A 16,901-nucleotide genomic window follows, 5' to 3' on the forward strand; every position below is an offset into this window, starting at 1 on the left:
TTTCACCCCTAGGCCCATGCATACACAGGACACACCAGGCAGCACTGCTGATTGGTTCTGCTTTCCTCTTCCCGCACTGGGGACACAAATGCTCGTTTCTACAATTGGTTAATGATATGCTGCCTTTATAGCCAGTCAAGGTTTTTTTCCCTTAGAAATCTGATACTGTAATCCTGAGTTTAAAATTGGATAATCAAATATAAACGCCCCAGAATGCAAAGAAAAAAAGACTGAACTGGATGACCCGCTCATGCTTGGCCATGGGAAACGTAAATTCTCTGGGAAAATTACCCTCACCCTTTAAACACTTGTTTATTTTCTGTTCAGTGGCTACCTAAGTGATTCATGTAATATTTTACGTTTTGTTATCTCGGTTTCGGTGTTGCTAGAAAGCGAGTGATGTAATAACTGTTTTGTGCAAACAGTTGCCTGGCAGCCACAGAGAGAAAAAAACACATGCTTGCACCACGACACACACACACTCTGACACAAGCACACACACACTCTGAAACACACACACGTTCTGACACAGGGACACGGATAGAGTCTGGCAGACTGGCACATGGTTGCACGCATGATGAATTGTGTGTATGTTAAGGTACCCAATACTGTGCGGACTGTACACTCACAGCTTAGTAGACGTCTTAAAAGAGATTTAGGCCCTCATTACGACCTCAGCGGTCTTTTCGCAAGACCGCTGAGGTACCGCTGTGCTGAAGACCCCCAGTGGTGGCGGTCTTCCGCGCTGCGTATTATGACCGCTGGCAGCCCTCCATCCTTTTCCATACTGAAAGCCGCCAGCAGCCATACTGGCAGACGGCAGGAAAGTGGAGGCTGCTCAATCTCCACCGCCACGTCAACAGAACACCGCCCACAGAATCACATCCCACGATTCGGTGTGGCTGTGTTCTGGTGACGGTGTGCTGGTGGTGGAGCTGCCCCCCATGGATCCCGTCCCCTCCCGGAGGGCCAACAGACAAGGTAAGTTGATCGTCCGTTGGGGGAGGGGGGTGATGTGTGTTGTGTGCGTGCATGGGGGTATGCGTGTGAGTGCGTAGAGGGGGTGTGTGAGTGTGTGTATGTGTGCGCGGGGTGCTGTGTATATGGGAAATGTGTGCGGGTCGGTCAGTGTGCATGTCTGTTTGTATGTGTGCGGGTATGTGTTGTCGTGTAGGGGTGCATTTATGTGCATGCTGGGGGTGTGTGCGTGTAGGGGTGTGCATATGTGCATGTTGGGGTGAGGGTGGGGAGGGGGGTTGTGCCACCTTTGGGGGGCGGCAGGGGGGTCAAGGGTGTGGGGAGAGGACTCGCGGGGGTAGCAGGGGGTGGGGGAGACCCCTATCAGTGCCAGGGAAGGAATTCCCTGGCACTGATAGTGCCTACCGCCATGGATCTCATGACGATTCCCAATCACCCGAAATCCATGGCGGTATGCAGGGTCCTGATACCGTTGGCGGTCTAGTGACGGCCGCTGGGCTGGAGACCGAAATCTCAGTCATAATTCAATTTTTTTTCTGCCGGCCTTTTTGCGGTCTTACCGCTGCTTTACCACTGACCGCCATGGTCGTAATGACCCTCTTAATCCCCAACAACGCACATCCTAATTGACTGACACTCCGTGGTGTGGGTGAGAGGCCGTCCTTGCCACGGTGCAGGGGACAATTTGTGTCTCTACCAACTCTAACGCTGTACACAATGCTGCTAGGGTCACGAATCTGAGACCAGTTATGAGAGGCGTGAAGAGAGACCTGGTGAGAAAGTGTAAATGACAACCGCCTCTCCTCCTAGAAGCCTCGCATTCTAGTGCAGCGCTCTCTGAGGATTATCCTGGTAGAAAACCCCACTTTCCAAACAAGTGAAAAAAACGTTGTTTTTACTGGTCCAGCGTTCTTGTTTCTAAAATATCGAGCATTTACTTTAACTGAATCTTGTATTTTTTACTATTTGTGATGTGGATCATGATGCCTCCCCCCCCCCCTCCTAGCTTTGGCTTTTACGCCTGTCCTTGCTTCGGGAGGGGGCAACCCTGTGGGGGTAGGAGGGGCTTATGGGAGGGGAGAGAATGGCCATTGGTTGGTTGTTGCAAGATCTGGAAACCTGCATGACCGTCGGACACCTCTTTTACTGCTCATAAGAGGCTGAAAGGTGGAAAGTCCACTAGCTTGTGAGAGGCTTAAACAGGAAGGGATCCAAAACGCAGATCAATGGGGATCCCACGGGTTTCTGGGTGAGTAGTCGGGGCGGAGGCATTATAGAGCAGGCTGGCTTATTTTTCTATTGGTCCAATCCCGTATATTACCTACTAAAGGGCTGCAGAAAACCTTCTTAAACCCAAGGAATCGATTGGCAAAGAATAAACAAAAAAGGTTCACAAAAAGTGAGGAAGTAAATGAAATAGATTAGTATATTCTGAGTGCACCACGCACCTTTGGAGTGATAGGGCGAGCCTCCAGAATAATTCTTAAATGTGGATAAACATAAGCAAGTGTGTGAATCTGCAGTCATATCTTTCACATTCATGGGCTCCCCAACATTGCCTGAGAGGATGAAAGAAGCAGATAAAGCAGGGTAGCAGTTCCAGCTGCACAACTTCGCCCTCTCCCTGTTCAGAGTGGTAATGCAACTCTCTCTACTCACTGATTCATTGTTCTCAGTCGCTGATGTCTGGTATCTACTACAATAAGAGTTTGCAGAAGAAGCAAAGTGGTGCAGCGGAAGCGTGCTATGCCCATAACCCAGATGTCGATGGATTGAAACCATCTTCTGCTACTATCTTTTTACAATACTTTTTATCATTGTAATTTGTGTTTAAGGATTTGGTGTACTCGGTTATTCTTTTAACTATGTATTCTTTCAACTGCTCTTATTTATCCATAAAACAAACAACCATTTTCAAACGAACTTGCTGACTGAATCTTTGTGCCCGTAGAGTATCACTGACTGGGGTTAGAGAAGCACCCTGTATTTACAAAGGTTAGAAACAGCATAAAGTTATTTTGAAAAGATATTTAGCGCACATTATATTTACAGAGAGGTACTTTAATGGGCTCTTGTCACTAGCCAGTCTCCTTTTGAATGTCAGCCCTTAGATAACAGGAGGGTTTATAAGAAATCACAGAGTTGAAACTCCCCTGCTGCACAGGCACTCACCAGAAGCCTTCCCGCTGTTCTCCTACACATCACTAAAGGATACCAAGAGACAAGAACATAGATCATCACGATATGTACCATCATTAGCATGGCCGGCATGATTATCTTGCATTGTAATAAAAGCACTGATTCCTAATAGTATGTGTATCCATTGAACTTTATTGGATAGTAACATTCAAATCAGTTTGGTATTTAGGTGGTCATTTTGACATTGGTGATGAGTGATAAAGTGGCGGAAATACCGCCAACAGGCTGGCAGTAATTACCGCCAAATTATGACCATGGCGGTGATGACTCCCATAGACAGCCAATGTACCACACCATCTTCCAAGGCGTTAACACCATGCACCATGGTGGTAGCCATCAACAGCCAGGCGGACGACAAGTTACCGCCCACCATATCATGACACTGCAATCTGCCACAATTTCCGGGGCGGAACTAACGCCATGAAAAGCCTGGTGGAACACTGCACAGAAGATCAAAGACTCACCATCAGAGACATAGAGAAGAACAACGCTGCCGTGGAACCAGAAATGCAAGTCTTCCCGATGCTCTTCTACGCCATGCTGCACCTGGAACACCAACGCCGACGAAGACAGTGAGTAGAGCCGCCTAGCACACAAGGGAGGGAGGGAGGAAAATGAGAGTGACACACACACGCACAACACACACCATTCACGCACACACCATACACACAACCAGCTGAAGAGGAAAACCAATGGCACACGATACACAGCATAATAATACAAGGTCTAGAGTGTGGAAGTACTGAAAATGTATTTGCAAGGCAAAAGCCACCACATAAACCAATTTGAAAACAAAAATATGTGTACAATTGTCCACAAAGGGTCAGTGCCCAGTCCAAAGTACTAAGGGCTCACATGACCACAGGGCACAGTCCGAGGTCCAACTTTTTTCCTGACAACATCCTCACAGAACAATGTAGGGGCAGCATCGTTGAAGTGGGCAGGTACCTCAGGGGGAAAGTGGGTGGGGGGCACCTCAGCCAAAGTCAGGGACTTGCCCACTTGTTCTGGAGGGGGCTCCATGCCCATATCCCAATGCTGGGGAGTGCAAGGTCACAGTCTCTGAGATGGGGAACTTGCCCCTCGCTTCTGGAGGGGGCTCCATGCCCATTTCTCTTTGCTGGGGAGTGCAAGGTCACAGTCTCCGAGGTGAGGAACTTGCCCACTGCTTCTGGAGGAGGCTCCATGCCCAGTTCCCAATGCCTGGGAGCGCAAGGTCGCAGTCTCCGAGGTGGGGAACGTCCCCACTGGTTCTGGAGGGGGCTCCATGCCCATTTCCCAATACTGGCTTGTGCAAGGTCACAGTCTTTGAGATGGGGAACTTGCCCACTAGTTCTGGAGGGGGCTCCATGCTCATTTCTCTTTGCCGCTGAGTCCAAAGTCACGGTCTCTGAGGTGGGAAACTTGCCTACTGGTTCTGGAGGGGGCTCCATGCCCATTTCCAAATGCTGGGGAGTGCAAGGTCACAGTCTCTGAGGTGGGGAACTGCTTCTGGAGGGGGATTCTTGTACAGCAGTCCCTGGAGGGTGGCCTATATGTCTGCTGCTGGAGGTGAGGACTGCACCCTCTCAGCTGGAGGTGAGGGTTCCATGACCACTGGAACAGGAATCAGAAGAGTTTCCACTCACTGGATTTGCAGATGGTGTGCCTGGCAGACAGTACATCTCCCACATCACTGCCAAGTATCCTGGGTCAGTGCATGATGCCTTCATCCTGAGAAGTAGCAGCATCCAAATTTGATGGCCCAACTACAGCTGAAGTGGTGGGCTGGCCAATGGTCTGGCTATTGGTAGGGGCCTGCAGGTGTGCTGTTGAGTCCCTCATGATGTTGGCCGTGTTTGCCAGCACTCCTGCTATGGAGATCATGGTGGTGGTGAGAGCCTGCAAGTCGTCCCTGATCTCATGATGGTGTTCCTACTGCAGCTGCTTGTTCTCCTGCATGTTGTCAAGGATCTGGCCCATCGTGTCCTGGAATTGTTGGTAGGTACTCAGGATCTTGGTGAGTTCTTCCTGGAGAGTCGGTTCCCTGGGCCTGTCCTCCCCCTGGTGCACAGCGGTCCTCCCAGTGTCCCTGTTCCCCTGTAAATCTGTCCCCTGAACGGTGTGCCCACTGCTACTGACCGCAGGTCCCTGATTGTCTTGGGTGTGAGGTGTGGACTGGGGTCCCTGTGCAGGTGGGCACACTGCTGATTGACGTGTCCTGGGGACAGAGGAGTTTGGATGCTGGGTGGGTGCTGTGGTGTTGGATACTGATGGGGGAGGCTCTGTGGTGGACTGTGAGGGGGCTGGGGTGACTGACTGTCCAGTGGTCCCTGATGGGCCAGGTTGTTGATCCAGATCCTGAAGTCCAGAGTTACTGTCATCACTGGGGGAATCTTCTGTTGGGGGACTGGTTTGTCGTGGCACCTCCTCTTCGCTGAGATTGGCTGGGGCACCTGTGGGGATGTAAGTGATGTATTATGCTTTATGCAGGGCTGGGAAGGCTGTCTATGCATTGGTATAGCCTGCAGGGCTGGGCATTGGGGTTTGTCATATGTGTAGGTGCAGTGTGTGGGATGAGGTGGAGTGATGGGAGTGAGGGTGAGGGAGTGAGATGGCATGCAGGTATTGGGGTTGATTAGTAGTAAATGTTGACTCACCAGTGTCCTGTCCTCTGGCTACTCCAGTGAGTCCCTCAGGATGCAGTATTGCCAAGACTAGCTCCTCCCATGCTGTGAGCTGTGAGGGAGGAGGTGGGGGTCCACTGCCAGTCCTCTGTATGGTGAGCTGGTGCTTTGCTGCTATGGAACGTACCTTCCCCTGTAGGTCGTTCCACCTCTTCCTGATGTCGTCCCTTATTCTTGGATGCTGACACACAGCATTCATCTTGTCCACGATTCTCTGTCATAGCTCCATCTTCCTGGCAATTGATATTTGCTGTATCTGTGCCCCAAACAGCTGTGGCTCTACCCTGAATATTTCCTTCACCATGACCCACAACTCCTCATCTGTGAAACGGGGGTGCCTTTGTGGGTGTGTAAGTGTGTGGGTGTTGGGTACTGTGGTTGGGTGTGCTAAGTGGAGTGCCTAAGGGATGTATGGGTGTATGTGGTGTGTGTGTCTAGTGGTCACAGTGGTCTTGGTGTCAGTTTGTGTTTTTGGTATTGGTTTTGGCCAATGTTGTGCAATTTAGTATTTGGGTGTACATTCTGAGCGTGCCGGTGTACCGCCAATGGTTTACCACCATTGAATGTCCGCCGTGGTGATTCGTGGGTCATGATATAGTGGACGTTGTTTTGTTGGCATAACGGTATGGGTGTTGGTACCTCCAGTTTAACACTGACCTTTGGGCTGGCGGATTTGTGTATGTGGCAGTATTCTGTCAGATTCATGTGTGTGTCATAATATGGTGAACGGATATTCGCCACCACTGTGGTATGTTTGCAGCCGTCACTGTGGAGGTAAGCGGAATTTACCACCAATGTCATAATGAGGGCCTAAGGCCCATATTTATACTTTTTGACACAAACCAGCGCGGCGCTGGATTGCGTCAAAAAATTAACACCAGCTAACGCCATTCCTACACGCCATGTGGGCGCCTTATTTAAGGATTGACGTTAGCCGGTGCTGCGGGCTGATCAGAGTAAAAAAAAATGACTCAAACCAGGCAGCGCCGGCGTAGGGGAAAATGGGGGTTGTGCGTCAAAAAATGGTGCAAGTCAGGTTTGAGTAAAAAATCATGTCTCAAACCGGACTTGCGCCATTTTTTGGTGCACAACCCCCATTGAAATGACTCCTGTCTTACCAAAGACAGGAGTCATGCCCCCTTGCCCATTGGGCACAGTCGCATGTATGGGGGCCCAAATTAGGCCCCCCAAGCCACTTTAAAAAATAAAAAAATAATACTTACCTCAACTTACCTGTATTTACCTGGGATGGTCCCCCTATCCATGGGTGTCCTCCTGGTGTGGGCGAGGGTGGCAGGGGGTGTCCCTGGGGGCAGGGAAGGGTACCTCTGGACTGCTTCCATGGTCAGGCTGTGCGCCATTTTTTAAGGCCCGCCCCCTCCTGTGCGTCAAAATATAAAGTATAAATAAGGCACACAGGCCTTAAAGTCATTTTTTGGACGGGAACGCCTGCCTTGCATGTCATTAACGCAAGGCGGTTTCCCGCATCCCAAAAATTATGCACACAGAGGTTATTTGACGTCCGCGGGGTCGGGGGTCATAGTTTAAATATGGGGCAAGGTTTGCGCCGAATGTGCGTCAAACAGAGTATAAATATGCCCCTAAGTGTCTAATTCAAACAGTAATAAATCACTTTGATTTCCATGACAGCTCTCCTTCTGCTGTTACTTGGTACAGTGGTTCGCAAATTCGAGGCTTCCCCTGCTACTGAATGTGTGATGCTCATGATTATGAGACCATAGTCGGCCGCAGGTGCTGTGACTGCCCAGGGCTGACCACTTCTTACCCTTTGTTTCCCTTCAGGTGTCCCTGCCAGGAGGCATGCTAAGGAGCTTGTCCGGGTAATTGTACGTACCTGCCATGAGGCATCTCAAAGACCTCCTTATCCGGGCCCTCACTTTCTACACCGGGTGACCACATTGTGGACACGCTTGTCTCAGTCGCCTTTTATCTCCACATGGAGCCATGCCCTCTTTTGATCCAGCCATTTAAAGCCTTCATGTTCTGGTCACTGGGTGACCACTCACTATCCATCCCCACTTTCAGCAGGCTTTCTCCTGCCCTTTGCTGCCATGCCCCCTCTGATTGCTGTCTCACAGGGGGGATAGCTGCCATCCCTCTAAGGTCAGGTATGCCTCCGGTCCAGCGGTGGAACCCAAACCCAGCTGTGCAGGCAATCGCCGGAGGCCATCGACCTGTTCTCTTACCCATCACTAAAGGATAGCAAGGGACAAGATTGGTTGTGGTGGTAGAATGGCCACAGTTTTTTAGCATCAAAAGCTGGTACATAGATGATCATGATATATACCATCATTAGCATGTCCGTCATGATTATCTTGCATTGTAATAAAAACATTGATTCCTAAAACTATGTGTATCCATTCAACTTCATTGCATAGTAACATTCAAATCAGTTCAATATGTTGGGGGTCATTCTGACCCCGGCGGTCAGAGACCACCGGGGCCAGGGTCGGCGGGAGCACCGCCGACAGGCCGGCGGTGCCCCGCAGGGCATTCTGACCGCGGCGGTTCGGCCGTGGCCAGACAAGGAAAACCGGCGGTCTCCTGCCGGTTTTCCGCTGCCCATGTGAATCCTCCATGGCGGCGGAGCGCGCTCCGCCGCCATGGGGATTCAGACACCCCACACCGCCATCCTGTACCTGGCGGGTCTCCCGCCAGGAACAGGATGGCGGTATGGGGTGCCGCGGGGCCCCCGTAAGAGGGCCCCACTTTGTATTTCAGTGTCTGCAATGCAGACACTGAAATACGCGACGGGTGCCACTGCACCCGTCGCACATACCCACTCCGCCGGCTCCATTCGGAGCCGGCTTCCTCGTGGGGAGGGGTTTCCCGCTGGGCTGGCGGGCGGCCTTCTGGCGGTCGCCCGCCAGCCCAGCGGGAAAGCCAGAATGGCCTCCGTGGTCTTTCGACCGCGGAGCGGCCATATGGCGGCTCCCTCCACGCGGGTGGCGACCGCCGCCCGCGGGGGTCAGAATGACCCCCCTTGTGTCTTATTTGAAAAGTCATCAATCACTTTGACTTCCATGACAGCTCTCTTTCTGCTGCTTCTTGGTATAGCAGTTTGGCATTTCGAGGCTTCCCCTGTTACTGAATGTGTGGTGCTCATGGCTATGAGGCCATATCTGGGCCTCAGGTGCCATGAACGCCCAGTTCAGACCACTTCTTAACTTTGGTTAGCCTTCCAAGGGCTCTTTCCGGGTAATTGTGCGTACTTGCTGTGAGGCATCTCCATGACCTTATAAGGGACCATTGCCCCCTCTTCCCTTTACTGTGGGGATATTTGTTGTTACCACCTTGCAACTCCCTCCACTCTGGTGGTGGTTTATCCACCTTTGACATCTCCCTTCAAGGATTAGGAAAACTCCAACAATTTGAGTGCCCCATATGTTCAGTGTGAACATATCCATCTCTACCTTAGAGAGGTGAACCCAATGCCCAGCATAAACACTTGGGGCCTGATTTATGAAAAGTTAGCGCTGCCTTTTTGACTTTTTTTATGCAAAAGCGGCACAAACTTACAAAATATAATTATATTTTGTAAGTTTACGCTGCTTTTGCATAAAAAAATGATGCAAAGACGGTGCTAACTTTTCATAAATCAAGCCCTTGGTGTCCTCAGGTTGAGGATTCTGCACCTTACGACCTCCCAGTCCATGGATTTGTAGAGCTTGTTCAATGCTATGTTTAACTTCCTCCTGGCTTTTCACCACTCCCTGGGTCTCCTCTCCCTCAGAATAGAAATCTTGAGATAATTTCCGATGTTGGATGGGTTGACCAGTTTGGATAGGAGGATTAATCTGCTCGGATGGCTTCCAGTAGTGCTTGGGGCCCATCGCAGCCAGGATGGAAGACTACCACACCTGGGTTCTTGTGTGCCCACACCCCAACTCGTACTACTGGGAGAAGTTCCTTCCACCTCATGTCTAGTCTCCTCAGTCATATCACCTAGGTGCTGTGCAGCCCTATGGTGTCACCAAATTTATTGTTGCTGACCCACCATTGCGCTTTCGTGACATATGAATTTCCTATTATTCAGACCGTCCGTTCATTAGTTCTGTCTCCCACGACAACAGAGTATGCCTAAGTTACCAAGCTGCCAGCCTAATGTAGTACTTAAATGCTGAGAACCTCCATCTCTCTAAGCGCCAAATCCCTTCCTTCGCCATATTGTGTGCTGCTGCTGTTGTGGCTACCCAAAAGCAAAAGGGGTGTGATCCAAAGTGGGCGGGTGCTAGACCCACCTCTGCCAGGTGTAATACTGTCCTGAACTGAAATCTTCTGAGAAAGCTGCCATCCGTGTGTAAAAACAACAGGGAGCCACCCCCACTCTGATCTCCATGTAGCTATGGGTGATGCATACTGGGCAGTGCTTGCTGGCTGTGAGGCAATCCAGCCACGTGACCTGTCCTTTCCGCTCCTGGTTGGTCTATGACCTCCTCAGGTACAGAACCACATGCTTATGCCAAACCTGCAGGTCTTCCAATCATGAAGATGATGAGCCTAGGTGCCACCTAGATGGCACCACTATTTTGCTTACCCTAAACACCCCAAATAATGCAACTGCGAAAGCTGCCTTGAACAATTGAGTTTCTTTGGTGAAACTACATATCCCAGGCATGGTCTTTAGCATCATCTTTAATCACTTAAAATCAATCAGCTTCCTCATGTCATGACCCCTTGGCTGTACGCAGCCTCAGCCCTTCATTGCGGTGTGGCAATAAAATGTTTGGGTCAGATCCACCCTTCCTACGTAGCTTTGAGTGATATGCTACCTTGCTCAGGTGTGTATGTGCCCATGATCTGGATCTGGAGGCGGGTGGGCAGCACACTCTCACTGATTCTTTCACACACACACATGCACGCACATAACTCCAATTGTGTCATGCTCCTGGTTAGTCCCTTCTCATGCCAACTGTTGGGCCACTTTGCGGTGCACCATGCTGAGCTTAGTATGGCTCCAAATCCCTTGCTGCCTGCCTTATTCTGGTATATACATAACTAGTCAGCCGTCTCCCAAGGTTCACGCCAGACTAGGACCCGATCGAAGTTCTCCAAGAAGCTAAACTGCCCTGGCCTGGCCCCTACTTGTCAGCCTGACCCTGTGGTGCTTCTGTGTGATTCCTTTTGTTAGCCATGGCAGGCTCCTCGCAAACGTGCACCCCGCGGGATTACCCTGGTGGTGAAATTGAGCTTCCCCAGCAATTGTTGTAGCTCATTTAGTGGAGAGCTGGGCAGAGTTCAAGAAGTCGCGCTATGCAGAGGTCAGCAAAGTGGTAAAAAATCAGCCTCGCTATGTGGACTTTGGTGAGAGGAGTTTCCTGTCACACCCATTTGTGCTGCATTTTACATCAAATGCAATGCGGAGTACATTCTTGCATTCATAATCGCACGCGAACGGCACCATGCTGCTTGCTTGGGCGCACACATCTTGTTTTTTTACTCTTTTCATTGTGCTGGGTTTGTTTTTTGAATCCCTAATCTTTTCAATCTTCCCTGTCCTAGTTAATCTACCCCTCATTTTTATTTATTGTATTAGTGTGTTTTTGTGTCTGTATATTTTTATTTGTTTTATTTTTTTCATGCTCTCTGTGACTTTTTGCATTTTTGTTTATTTCTCTTTTATTTCTTTAGTTATTTCTTTCTTCCTTCCTGTTTCTTTTTTTCACCCCACCCAACGCCATGGCAGAGCCGGGCTGAGAACAGAGGACTAGCAGCTCCAGGCACCCCAAAACAGCCAGCAGTATTATCCCCCTACTTTGCAAGCAGCGGCCCCACCAAGGGGTGCCGTCCTGGCTCATTTTTTATGAGGTGGACATGGCAATCCTGTTTTTTTTTATATGCACAGCCACCTCCCCTCCATGCTGGCAGCAGGCCTGGCAGCAGGTACCACCTGAAAGAGCGTCAGCAGTGTTGAGGACGGGTGAGCAGGTGTGTGTAGTGCCCCAACCAGGTCCAGCGCACCACCCAGCAGCTGACACACCACTGGGCAGATATCCTAGACCAGGAGCAGGACCTGCTCGACCTGCTAGGCATAGAGATTCCAGGGCTCGGTGAGTATTAACTATATTATTTGTTGTGTTTGTGTTCTGCTATGCTAACTTTTTTTTGTGAATGGCATACTGCTCACACTAAGTGGTAAGTAATGTTCAGTTTACATTAAGAATATTATTATGTGAATATGTTTAGGTTAGCCAGGTGCTCGGCGCTACCTCATCATACTTGTTGGTGCTCACTTTGGCTGATTCTTTAAGAAGCCATTGCAATCCAGCCTCTTGTCCTTCTGTCACCATAGTGAACTAGTGAGATCAGTGAGTTAACATTCTCTGTGACTTTGTTTATGTAGCTCGTACATTCCCAAGCAATTTCACAGGGATGTGGAGAACTAATATGAATCTATGCTTTGCAAAAAAAGGAGACTGAGTCGGTCCATCAAGGGGGTTGAGAAATGAGAAGAGGGAGGGAAGAGGAGGCGCTGAGCACCAGTGCCGCTTCTGATGGCTGTGCTTATCCCAGTAAGTCCTGTTATTTAATTATTAGTAGTATTTACCTAACCTTTACCTTTTGCCCACTATTGTACTACTTTTATTTGTTTATTTATTTTATACTGCCTCTTTTTTCCCAACCCCCCCATCCAATTTTTGTTTCATTCCTGTCATTCCACATTCTTTTTTCTCTTATTTCAAGGCTTTTTTGGTAGCTATTTCCAGCCTTTAAAAGCCTATAGATTTATTCTGCTTTGTTCATAATTTTTTCCTCTCCCCCATATATCTTGTGTTACTATAAGACTAAGAACAGGTTTTTGGTACTCTACTGTCTACAATGAAGATTCCAGGTCCAAGAAGTTAGTATTATAAAGAATATTCACCATGTATGTTTGTTGAGAAGGCTTCCTTTTTCTTGTTCGTGCTCTAACTATTAACAAGAGAGTGGCCATGTTCAGAGACCACCCTACTAAACCCCAATGTCGTGCTTTGTGATTCATTTATACAGCATACCAGCAGTTCCCATGACAGTGCAGCATAGCTGGAAAGTATAAGGTCCTATTGCATTTGCCAACCAACACACATGTCTTTCATTGACCATTATTATTCCTCCCCTTCATTGTGATTCCATGATCTAGAGTCATCATCATCTTAGGCTATAGGTCTGCCCCTCCATTACGAAAGGTTTTTGGTTGGCTTGACCAGCGGGATTTCCTAACATCAGCAAAATGCTCAGAGTGATATTATTGGTAGACGATACTGTGGTGGTTACCAAACTATAGTGATGTATTGGGGTAGTATTTTTTTGATTTAAAAAATTAAGGGGAGTAGTACCTGGCATCCAAAAAATCTATTTTTGTTCTAGCAACACAGAGTGCTGCTGGCTCAAGTATCACTGTAGGAGCAGAAGGAGCAGGGGGAGAAGCGGTGGCAGAGATGGACAGGGGTAAGTCACGTTGCTTGCTTACTGGCAATTACTGTTATACTCACTAGCTACAAGGGTGTCGTCATCACTTGTGATTGTGAACACCCCGCTTTACCAGCTACAACAGTGGTTGAGTTATGGCCTCTTCTATCTGCAACTCAGCAAAACCTCACATAATTTATGCTAAAAATGATGGCAATATGGAAATTGGAAAAAAAGCAAGGTTAAAAGACAAGATGGGTGAAATGAGTGAAAGGAAAGGATGCGTGGGTGAGTGTTGGCTAAATGGATGGATGTGTGAGTGGAAGATGATTGAAATAAATGGTGGATACTGAATGAATGGATAATGGATTGAACATTTTGGTGAAAGAGTGGATGAGAGAAAGTGAAGCTTAAATCATGGTGGCAATGGGTGGATATACTTAGGAAGAATGAAAGGATGATTGAATAACTGCTTGGAAAAATAAAAAGGAAGCTCTTCTGGAGAGGGGCATGCTGCTCACCTACTTCACCTGCTTTGTTTTATGGTTATCAGAGCAAGGTTCAAAGTGGAACGTGTTTTAATTGTTTTGGTCTTGTTTTTGTTAAGTGAGGCAGATGTATTCCCACCCATCATTTCTCATCAACTCCTACCCTGCCCATGGTATTCCACCATCCATGAAAAAAGTACAGTATGGTTCAATTTGTGACTGCAGAGTTGGCTGTGCAATATGTTTCTGCCTCAGTTAATGCAGCATTCACAAAGTTTTCAATGTATTGCAAACAACACACAAGATGTGTTTCCCTTCAGCCACTCAGTCACCTCTTACTACTTCACTCCTTTATTCTTTCCTGTGTTCTTCTGCCCCAGCCTACCAAAAAATTGAAAAATCCATTCTTGGCATGTGCCACACTTTTATGACCATGTGAAGTGATTCAAAATATGTTTTGTGGTTTCCTATAACAGATGTATTCCCTCTAGACTTGAGTGACTGCATTAGGCAAAGCTTAGGCAAATGAATAATCGATGATCAGTGACACCCCTGCACTCTGTACCAAAAGCCGTACCTACCCACCTTACACAACAGTAGAGTAAGTGAGGTTTCATTTCTATACTGCCCAGCAAATTAATATGTTGGAAATAATTTGTATTGGTAGGCGAGGCCAGTGAGTAAGGTGCTTCTAAGTGCCTGATTTCATTTCAAGTTTGGAGAAAGGGATAGTCTGAGATGGATGTGCCAAATACAATTTATATAGCCGGTTCCTTTCCATGTAGTGCAGTGCTTCTCTACTTATGGCATACAGGATAATAATATCCACATTTGATACGTGGCCTGTGTGATGTAGTATCTTTTTTTTATTAATCATCTACCTCTTTGGAGTCAGGGTAGAAAGTGAAAGGCACTTGGAGAAGAGCAGGGCCATTGGAAGCAAAATTAGATAATTTTCTACTACAGTGTCCCCAGTATCAGGCATTATCAAAATACCAGAAATGTAGGCTAGCATGCCCCCATTAATTTAGCACAACTTGTACTCCATAGTGCATAATGCCTTACTCAGAAATGTGAAGTAATTTGTTTTAATTTTTCAACACAAAGTGTAGTTACTCGAAAAGCCTTTAAAAGAAAAAAAATGAATCCCTTTTTTTAAAATCTGGTGTTAAACTTCCTTAATTCGTTCTTGACAGTCAGTCAGTGCTTGTGAGGCATGTGCGAGTAAACACATAAAATTGGCCCTGCGGCTCTCCTAATCCTAACCACATCATATAATAATCCTCCTAAGGGACCAGCAATGTACTGCTACTGTGCCACTCACTACTTAATTTTAATAAGTGTGTGCACAGAGCATTGTTTACAGTCTTTCCTTTTTCTCTTTGCTTTTCTCGATATAGCCACTGCTGCTAGTCCACCAGCACTACCTACCAGGCTGGAGATGGTGGCCCATCTGTGGCAGCAGAGGCTGGAGACCATCCGGGCAGAATACCAGCAACTAGTAGTTCTGGAGGAAGAAAAGGTGGAAATAGCTTCCTCTGACCTGGGTCCCAGTTCAGCACGCCAGCCCCAGCCTCAGCCTCCTGGCCACTATATCACCAGTTTCATCGTCAGCTTTCAGGGACCCTGAAATGAACTTCTGATGTACCCTCCCACTCTGACAGTGTATTGCTTGAATGCACCCTGTAGCGGATGGACAGAAGAGAGAGCCAGCTCAGGAGAATGGAGCAGAGCCTGGACCAGCTCTGGACCCAACTAGAGAATGTGCTCTTCTGAGCCATTTTTTATTTTTTTGTTTTGGTGGTAGGGACTTGTTGTTGGTGGGGAAGGTGGAAAGGAAATTGGGACTGGGTTTTTTAATTTCAACTTTTGTTGTATTTTTGGTGATTGGGACATATGTTTGGGGAGAGGGGTGGGCTTGTTGTGGTTGGAAAGGGTGGGTTTTCTTATTTGTAAAAAAAACAAAAAGAGAGAGAATTTGTTTTACTTCATTTATGCCTCAATGTTTATTTTGGAGCTTTAGTTTGCACTGCTGTCTGTGTGGCCTGTTTTTCTAATCCGCTAAAAAAAAACCTGCATGTTATTTACTTATAACCTTGCTCTACTGCCCCCTATAACCATATTGATCACTAGGGGGTGACTGTAATTGCTTACGTTGCCTACAAAAACCTAGATACACACAAACATCTTCTTTTCATTAGAGGTTAATTACTAACTAAACAAGTTCACTTCAATTCATAGTTCTTCTCTTAACTAAATAGATGAAGTGCTTACTGCAGGATTTTCCCAAGGTGGCATCTTATCTTAGCTTAAGGGGGTGTTAGTAGTGGTAGCAAGCTGGGGTGCTAACAGGGAAGACACATGCTGCCACTCCCACCTATGCAAACTCCAACTGCAGGATTAATCAATGGGTTATCTATCACTGTCAACTAGATTGAAGAAAACAGAGATTTATTGGGACATATATTATATCATGACTTGAGGAAGACTGAAACCAGTCTACCACAATGACAGTATTTGACATACAACAAAGAAGACCTGGTACGATAATAACTAACAACATCAACTTCTTCCGAGCAATGGGGAGCTAGTATTTAAAAAATAAACTTAGCAAATAAAATCCTTAAGTCAAGAAAAGTGGGCTCAGAGTCAGGAGTAGTTACAGGGTTAAGCATTTATGCAACACATAACACAGGCCTTACTGATGATGTAATGGGGCCAGTGTGGAATATTGCTGAGGTAACAGAAGTCAATGCAATGAGTTGGTGTCGCTTTCACCACATCCACTCCAGCAAGTGTGTTGTCCCTTTATGGTGTAACATTAAGTCACACCTCAATAAATCACAAAGCATGGGAGAAGATGGTTAGGGGCTCGATGAATTCATAGGTAAGGGGATTTGGGGAAAGTTATGACAAAGTCAAACACTACACAAAAGAAACCACAACAATATTCACCAGGGTGCTGAGAAGCATACCTTCACCAATCTGTTGTGAAAGGGAACAGTGAAGGGATAAGTATGACACAGTTCAGTTAAATACATTGCAAACAGTCCTTCTCCCCCAGAGTCACCCAAGAAAGTATACCTCTAAATGTTATGTCTTGTAGTTTTGAAAAATACAAATTATGGAGGATTGACGCTAGCCCACTCATTCCTAAAAA

The sequence above is a fragment of the Pleurodeles waltl genome, chromosome 12 (genome assembly GCF_031143425.1).
Source record: "Pleurodeles waltl isolate 20211129_DDA chromosome 12, aPleWal1.hap1.20221129, whole genome shotgun sequence".
NCBI classification, from domain to species: Eukaryota; Metazoa; Chordata; class Amphibia; order Caudata; family Salamandridae; genus Pleurodeles; species Pleurodeles waltl.